Here is a 9,857-nt window from a genome sequence, read left to right on the forward strand (position 1 = left end):
TTTATAACAACCCTCATGCAAGTAAACAACAAGAAAATAAAGCTTTTGAATATCAATTTTAAATGGTTTGCTTCCACCATGCATTGACGTGATGCAAAAAGCAGCCAATATTTTTTGTAGCTCTACCAACAGGATTCTAGACTCCCTGTTTCTATAGGTTCTTGCCTGGGAATCTGAAGTTGCCTGCAACCAGGCTCTCATTCATTGGCCAATGATGGAAGACAGCACTCTTTAGAACACTGTGGACTTAGAATTATTCATGGAAAACAAGCAGATAAACCCACAGGAAGGATCATCACACAAATGGCCATATAATAAGTAAATAGTGATTCCACAAGCAGGGAAAGAGAAGAAAAGATATCTTTAGAGTGTCTTAATAAAGACACACCACAGCTAAAGAGGTATAGGAAGAAATGGTGGGACCAGGTGGTCAGGTCGTTAGACAAAAATTGGAATCATTTTAGGTTACTATTTTCTTTTGGGGGTTGCAAGGTGAATACTCAGGCCTCTTAAACTTGATTATTCCTGAACTTAAGATGATTGGAGCCTTTAATATTCTAGGGGTAGATAGAGTTTGTCCTTAGCTATTTTTCATATCATGTTCAATTTAATGGAAATCTGTCAGGGCCATCATAGGAAGTACTCATTCTTATATGATACCCAGCTCCATTCTTGGCAATCTTCATCCCTAATGTCCAGAGATCCAGGCTCAGAACTAAACTGTGAGACAAACTCAGGATGAGACAGAATCCTGGAAAATTCTACTGTGAGGGCCTCTAGAAGTCTCTGGTTATGAATTTGACTGATAGGAATCCAATTTGACCTTTGGGAAAATATGTACTTGTTTTGTTCTTTCTCTACCCTTAAACTTACTCTCCGATTTAAGATCTAGGTATTTTTAAACTACCTTGATCTGTTATCTTCTAAAAGGGATATAATTACCAATATCACATGCAGGTAGGCTATAGGGGCATAAACCTAATTTAAGAATCACAAAACAGGAGAAATATGCATGAAATATTATAAGAATTTCCATATTTATCAAGGGAAGTTTGGTTTTTTGCAGACCGATTCTGTCAAGAACAGCCAGAAATGTTGGGAATATATTTTTTTTAATTACTTCAGAAAGCATGGAAGGCAGTGACAATGTAAAAGACAAAAATCCAAAGAAAAACAAAGCCTAGACTAGTGAGTCTGATATTTGGTGCCATTTCCCCATTAAGTTATCTATAAATTCAAAAGTAATAACTGATAAGAGAAATTACAAAAGTCTCAAAGAAATGGAGAGGGGAGGGCAAAAGAAGGAACACAAGGACCTAAAATGAAAAGGGATCCAGGTAAATACCTAAGCATTTGGTTGGATTCTAGGAAGTTTATACTATGACATAAGGAAAGACCAGATATAGACCAACTGTCACAAAGTTTTAATAAAATCAGCTCACAACCTAATTTTTCTACCTCAATAGTCTGTAAGGATTAGGGTGACCCAATGATCCCAGTTTTCCTGGGACTTTCACAGTTTTATCACAGAAAATAATACATCCTGGAAAACCCCTCAGTCTCAGCCAAACTGGAATAGTTGGTCAAGGAAAATCAAACACTCCCAGAAAGAAGGTATCAATCAACATCTCAAATTATCATCATAATAACTTCTTTTAGCTATTTCTTGTGGTTTTCTGTGTATAGGTCTTTTGTGTCCTTGCTTAAATTTATTTCTAAATCTTTGAATCTTTTGCTTGCTGTTGTAAATGGAATTTCTTCTTGATTTCTTCCTCAGACTGCTTGTTACTAGTGCATACAAATACTATGGATTTTTGCAGGTTGATCTTGTACCTTGCCACTTTGTTATGTTCCTTTTTTAGTTCTAACAACTTTGCTGTAGATTTTTGGGGATTTTTGACACATGGTTTCATCACCTCTGCAAACAGTGAAAGTTTTTACTTCTTCCTTTCCAATCTGGATGACTTTTATTTCTTTTTCTTCTCTAGTTGCTCTAGCTAGAACTTCCAGCACGATGTTGAATAACAATGATGACAGTGGACATCCTTGTCTTCTTGTTCCTGATCTTAGAGAAAAAGCTTTCAATCTTTCCCCATTGAGTATGATGCCAGCTGTGGGTTTTTCACGTATTCCCTTTTTCATGTTGAGGAAGTTCCCTTTTATTTCCATCGTGTGAAGTGTTTTCATCCAGAAAGGATGTTGAATTTTGTCAAATGCTTTTTCTGCATCAATCAAGATGATCATGCGGTTTTTCTACTTTGATTTTATTGATGTAGTGCATTACATTAATTGAGTTTCTTGCACTGAACCAGCCTTACATACCTGGAAAAAATCTCACTTGGTCCTAGTATGTAATTCTATTAATGTGCTGCTGGATTCAATTTTGTGAGTGTTTTGCTGGGGATCTTTGCATCTGTGTTAATTAAAGAGATTGATCTGTAACTTTCTTTTCTTTTAATATTTTTGTCTACTTAGGTATTAGGGGGATGTTGGGTTCATAGAATGAGTTAGATAGCTTTCACTCCCTTCAATTTTTCTGACAAGTTTGAGAAGGATTGGTACTCTTTCTTTAATGGTTGGTATAATTCACATGTGAAGCCACCTGGTCCTGGACTTTTCTTTTGGTGGAGCTATATGATGACTGACTCAGTCTCTTTACTTGTGATTGGTTATTTGAGGTCATCTACTTCTTCTCAAGACAAATTTTGGTTGTTCATGATTTTCTAGGAAGTCGTCCCTTATGTCCAGTTATCTAGTTTTTTTAGTGTATAGTTAGTCATAGTATTCTCTTATTATCTCTCTTATTTCTATGAGGTCAGTAGTCATGTCCCTCTCCCATTTCTGATTTTATTTATTTATTTTTTGTCAGCCTAGATAAAGGTCCACCAATTTTATTGATTTTCTCAAAGAACCAATGTCCAGTTTTGTTGATTCTCTCTGTTGTTTTCATGTTCTCAATTTCATTTATTTCTGTTCTAATCTTCTTTCTTTCCTTCTATTTGCTTTGGCATTAGGTTTCTGTTCATTCTCTAGTTCCTTCAGGTGAACGATCAACACCTCAATTTTTGCTTTCTTCTTTTTTTGATATAAACATTTAGTGCAATAAATTTCCTCTCAGCACCATCTTTGTTACATCCCATAAGTTTTGATATATTCTGTTCTCATTTCATCCACCTCAAAATATTTACTCATTTCTTCCTTGACCCATTTGTTTAAAAGTGTGTTGTTTAGCCTCTATATGTTTAAATTTTCTGGCCTTCTGCTTGTTGTTGATTTCCAGCTTCATTCCATTATAGTCTGAGAAAGTGTTTTTGTATAATTTCAATCTTCTTAAATTTATTGTGATTAGCTTTGTGACCCAGCATGTGATCTATCCTGGAGAATGATCCATGAGCACTTAAGAAAAATGTCTATCCTGCTTTTGTGGGGTGCAGTGTTCTGTAAATATCTGTTAAATCTAGCTCATTTGTCATACTATTCAACATCTCTGTTTCCTTATTAGCCCTCTTTCTAGATATTCTATCCATTGAAGAGAGAGGTGTATTAAAGTCTACAGCTATTATTGAGGAGGTGTCTACTTCTCCCTTCAGTCTTGTCAGTGTGTGCCTCATGTATTTTGTGGCACTATGGCTTGATGCATAAATATTTGTTATTGTTATGACTTCTTGTTGAATTGTGCCTTTCGGTAGCACATAGTGTCTTTCTTGTCTCTTTTAATTGTTTTATATTTGAAGTCTAATTGTCTGATATTAGTATAGCTATGCACTTTTTTCTGATTGTTGGTTTTGTCAAATATTTTTTCCAGTTTTTCACTTTCAACCTATTTTTGTCCTTCTGTCTAAAGTGAGATCCTGGCAGACAGCATATAGATGGGTTCTGTTTCTGATAATCCATTCTGCCAGCCTTTGTCTTTTGACTGGGGAGTTTTTTTTATTTAATCTGTCAACATTTAATGTTATTACTTTAAAGGCAGTACTTTCTTCTACCTTTTTGTCTTTTGAATTTTAAATGTTGTATCTTATTATTTTTTCTCTCTCTCTTTACCATCCTGATATTCTTCATTTCTAAACTCTTCTCCAACTTCTCTCTCCTGTCTTTTCCTATCTGCTTCTACTGTTCCCTTTAGTGTTTCTATAGAGCATGTCTCTTATTCACAAACTTTCTCAGTGTCTGTTTGTCTGAAAATATTTTAAACTCTCCCTCATTTTTGAAGGACAGTTTTGCTGGATATAGAATTCCTTGTTGGCAATTTTTCTCTTTCATTATCTTAAATATATCACACCACTACCTTCTCACATCCATGATTTCTGCTGAAAAATCCACACTTCTTATTAAGCTTCCCTTGTAGCTGATGGATCACTTTTCTCTTCTGCTTTCAGAATTCTCTCTTTGTCTTTGGCATCTGACAATCTATATGATTAGTGTCTTGGAGTAGATTTATTCAGATCTATTCTGTTTGGGGTATGCTGCATTTCTTGGACCTGTAATTTTATGTCTTTCATAAGAGTTGGCAAATTTTCAGTGCTTATTTCCTCCATTATTCTTTCTATCCATTTTCCCTTCTCTTCTCCTTCTGGGATACCCATAATATGCATATTCATGCACTTCATGTTCTCATTCAATTCTCTAAGACCCCACTCATATTTTTCCATTCTTTTCCCTATCTGCTGTTTAGTTTGTATATTTTCAGGTATTCTGTCCTCTGGCTCACTAATCCTTTCTTCTGCCTCTTCAAAGCTGCTATTGTAGGTTTCCATTGTATTTTTTCTTTGTTCGATTTTGCCTTTCATTCCCAAAGGTTCTGCAATTTGTTTTTTCAAATTTTTGAGTTCTTCATTTTCACCTAGTGTCTTCTTTATATCCTTTATCTCTTTAGCCATATTTTCCTGCACTATTGATTTGATTTTTGATGTAATTTTGCATTCTGTTCAAACATCCTTAATTAGTTGTTTCAACTCCTGTACCTCATTTGAAATGTCAGTTTGTTGCTTTAACTAGACCACATCTTCATTTGACTTGTAATTTTTGCTGGTATTTAGGCATCTGATTTCCTCTATTAGTTTATTCTGGAGGTCATTTTCACTCTTTTATTTGGGATTTTTCTTGTTGGTTGGCTTTGTTTTCTATCTGTTCTTTGGCATTCAGTTCAATTTATTCTAGACCTCTAGCATAGCTTCTGTTTGATTAGAATTTTTCTGCTCTTGTTTTTCTGGTTCCTACCCTGCCTACATGTACCCTGTTTTGTGAGGAGGGTCTCCCCAGACATGATTGACCTCAATCAGATTTTCTCCTACCAGACAGGCCTTGGTCTCAGGAGGAGGGTATACTTAGTATCAAGTTTCCCTGAGGAGAGACCCAGCAGGTTGTCAGACTTTCCTATGAAGACTCTTGTTTCTGTGTTCCCCCTATCCTGCTTAGCAGGTGGTACTTGTCAATCAGCAATCTTCACTGGTATCAAATTATGTGGTGCCTTCAATTCTCAGCCTGCCAGGGGCATGGTTGAGAGAGACTGAGATGGAAGATGGGCTTAAACCATTTCTATTTTGTGGCTTCTGAGGCCTAAATTCCTTGAAGGAGAGTCACCACTTGAAGTGGCCTCTGTCCCACTTTTCTTGGGGAAGGTACACCATTTAGAGAATTAGCTTCCCCACTTGATTCACTTCTTTGCCACTCGGACCTATCTCAACTCAGTCCTTGTGTGGGTTAAGTTAGCAATTGATAATGCCTGAAGTTTTTGCTAATGAACTATTTAGAATAATTTTTAAAAGAAGAAGAAATTTAAAAGAAAAAAATCCCTTTTCAGAGCCAGTCCTCAGCCCCTACTTTTTGCCAGTCAAGAGCTAGGGTTGGCACCAGGCTCTTTGTGTCCCCCTTTCCAGTTCTCTGGGCTTGCCCAACTCCAAACTCCTCCATTTTTATTTTATTTCATTTTATTTTTCTGTCAGCCCCACCTTCCATCTGCAGGGATTAAAACTGCAATTGGAGTCTGGCTGAGCAAACCTTTCCTGTTCCCAGTGGAAACTATTTAAAGATATGCTCTTTAGGGAATTAAAGTATTCACCTAATTAGTTACTTGGTGTCTCAGACATATCTTAATTCTGCCCTTGCCAGGGGTGGGGCGGGGGGTGCTGCTAAGGTCTGAGAATGCCAGCAGTTCTATCTAATGAGCTATAAGTAAGTTAGAGCAACAAAACAAAACAGAGTAAAAGAAAAGGAAAAAGAAAATCCTTTTCAAAGCCTGACTCCAGAGCCCTACATTTGCTAATCAAGAGCCAGAGTTGGTACCCAGCTCTATGTGTCCCTGTTATGAGCTCATACCTTTTCCAGTATGTTGAGCTTGGTCAATTAAAAAAACCTCTATTTTTCTTTTTAATTTTGTCATACCCTCCCCCTCTCCACTGGGGCAAAAACTCTGGGTTCCTTTCATGCTTGCCCCTGGTTTATCTTTGCTCAGAGCTTACACTCAGCAGTCAAAACTTGTTCATTAGTTCTGCAACTGGAGTTTGATTAGGCTACCTTCCTTGCTCCTAGTAGGAAGGGCTTCTTTTTCCCCCAGGGAACCAATTCTGAGATGGCCTGTGTGCCAGTGGGGGCGGGGGGGGGCACCAGCCTCTACAGCTTAGGAGACTAACAATTCTGCGTAGTATTATTACACAATAAATAAAACATATAATAAAATACAATATTATATAGTTAGGTACACCTGATTCCACATAAAATAGAGAAAAAAATCTGTTTGCTTTGGTGAGGAGATGTGTCATCAAGGAACTGGAGGCAAATAATCTTTCCAAGAAAAGACCAGTTTGCAGTGAGAAAGGTGACTTTAGCTTTTATAGTTCAAATAGACAAAGGAATGGCAAAGGTCCAGAAGAAAGAAAAAAGAAAAAGAAAAAAACTGAGTAGAAGTCACAGGATTCATTAAAATTGAGTAATGGTTGCCTGCTTCATTTTGTTTCATCAGTGTATCCTGTTATCTGCTAGGCCCCTCTCTCTCTGTTGACCACTCATTCCTTTGGTCTTGTCCTTCAAAGGAAGAAAGGTATTGATACATATTCCATGTGAGTTTCATCCTGCTTTGAGTGATATCTTATCCCTACAAGCAGAACAGGGAAAATATGTCATTAAGGTAACCAAGAACCAAGAATAAACCATTGAGATTAATTGTAGTAAATTATGCCCGCAAGAACTTTTAGGCTTGAAATAAATCAAAGATACTTGAATGAAATTATTATAAGCACCTCTAGCTACTAAAGACAATACTAAACATTTTCCAGCTAAAGGATTATATTGAACATTCTTCTAATCATCTAACTATCAGGATCTTGGTCATTCCACCCATTCCAAACTGGTGCATGATATGTGCCTGGTCACTGAAGTCACCCCGAGTTGTCCCAGACAAGTCTTGGCCATCTACTAGCTGCCCTGGAGGACTAACTAAATTCCATACCTCGCTACACCACTATCTTGCCCCACCTCTGCTGAGGTTACTCTTTACCCTAGTATTTTATTGTAAATATTTTATTATGAAAATGTTCAAATGTACAGCAAAAGAAATAAAACAGTATAAAGAAGCCCTATGTTTTCTTCATTTGACTTCAAGAATTATCAATTTTATCAATATTTTATCAATTTTGCCAATTTAACCATTACACTTATAAATAAACAGTTTGGTTTATTATGTTTTATTTTTACTTTAAAATATGGCATTGGTCTTTACTAAAAAAAGATGGACTAATATATACATAATACTTCACAATTTCTTTGCCCCAAATTGTATTATCTGTCAAATCTCTACAGTTTTAGGGGCTTATAACTTTATACTCTGCTCTGTAATCATAATTTCCCTTTTGATGCAATGTGAATGGTGTAGAGTGACTGAACTCAGAATTACTCCAAGAATCAGAAAGATCAGACTTTTGGAGGAATCACAAAGACAAATCATATTTACAGAAAGCTCTCTGTGCTTTTGGTGTAAAGATGATCAGAGCAACTTTTCACTGTGAACCTATGAATGGCTGCCCCAGGGTGAAGTATACAAAGATGAAGTCACACCTTAAATCCCAGGTCAAATCTCTCTAGATGATAATGGTCACTGTCCCCTTTTGCCTTAGCATTGAACCATCCTTCCTGGAAGAACTCAGTCAACCATACACAGCAGCTGGTACCGCAATGAGGAAATCCCTATATTTTCTCTTTGACTTTTGAATTCATCAAAAGACCTGCATTACCTCCCCCAACACCTTCACACTGTATCAAATCTGAGTGTGTTCATAACTCAGACGGCATTACAGTGTCAAAGGACAGATCTGCTCTGACGTGGCAACTCCTTTCAAAAGCAGACACTATAGCAGTAAGCAGAGGAGAACTAATGATGATCAGCAAGATGGCCTCTGCCAGAATGTAGGCCAGGGCCTTTCCATATCACCACCCCAAATCCTCACACTCCACACTTCTGTGCTAGCTTCTGCTCAATTGCTGCTACATTTTGAGTACTCAATAAACGGGAGAGCAGCTATTACATTTATTACTACTGCTATTTTTCTTTTCTCAAGCTAGGTGTCTGGATAGTCACTGAGGTCAAGAGATATTACTTCTTGGCTTTAAATTTTGTTCCTCAAAAATCTTAAGATATTTTTGGAATTAGAATATAAGCTCATGAGGCAAACTCTTTTTCACACTTCAAATGTAAACTTAAATGAGTTAGATTTTTTTTCAGTAAATTGAAAATACGTGTTCAGGAACTGACACTAGCATTTTCCTGAAGGAATATTTGTGATTCTCTCTTTAAGCCATGGTCCTTCAAATTTACCTTTTCCCCATGACCCCTAAGAAAGCTGGTTAGAACTTTCGAGAGAACTTGCCTCACGTCTAGAGCCAAATCACATTCTCTCAAGTAATTGGAACAGGAATATAAGGTTTCCTGCTACTTGGAAGCAGCTGTAGGTGCGCCTTTGGAATAATTCACTGGCTTCCTGGTTCTATGCCTTTGGACCTTAGGTCTCATAGCACAATCCTCATATTCTTCAAGATCCTTACAGGGGTTTCTCCACCTTTCTCTGAGGTTTCAACCAGGGATTCTAGGTGCATATATCCCTACCTAGCCCCAGAACAGAGAATAGAAGTCACAAAGAGGGCAGGCAAGACAGAGAGCATACAGGAGAGGCTGAACTGCTCCATGAATGATCAGTTCTAAGAGCAGAGGACACCTGGGGAGAGGTTATCATGGGTGTGAGAACAGGAGAGGCTGTCTAGAGACTAGGGAGAGAGTGAAGCAGACTCACTTTCTGACATATATTGAGAAGAGGTGGGACTGGAATGTGAGAATATGATAGGGAGAGAACATGAAATAGCGATCCATTCAGAGATAATTTTTCACTGTTCTCCTGTTAAGTTCAGAGTAGTGTTAATGCCATTATTCCTTTTTACACCTAACCTGTGGCCACTGAAGCCAAAGCATTTTCCGTGCATGTTTGTAAGAGCCAGCAGATCATCTATGAACAAATTCTGCCCTGAAAATAGGCCTCTCTGGGTGGCATTTCCTTTGTTCCCAAGTTCTCTTCCTCTCTGCCCTGCAGATGGCTTAACCAATGCCTAAGAAAGAGAAGGGCTGGAGGGAAACATTGAATCAAAGCATCTGAACAAGGAATGAATCAGCATGAAACAGGCAGGGGGTTGGAAATCACACTGTCCTCCAGTGAAGGCTTGTGGTTTCCCGGCCAGGCCGCTATGCCTGAGCAAGGGTTAGAAGCTTATGCAAAGGTAAAAAAATGATTTCCTCAATATGTGCTAGAAATTGATCTTATGTCTCAAGGACAAGTCATAGGAGCAGATTAGCAGTATTGGAAGAATACCAAAGA

Source organism: Tamandua tetradactyla, chromosome 8, assembly GCF_023851605.1.
Source record: "Tamandua tetradactyla isolate mTamTet1 chromosome 8, mTamTet1.pri, whole genome shotgun sequence".
In the NCBI taxonomy this organism is placed as follows: Eukaryota; Metazoa; Chordata; class Mammalia; order Pilosa; family Myrmecophagidae; genus Tamandua; species Tamandua tetradactyla.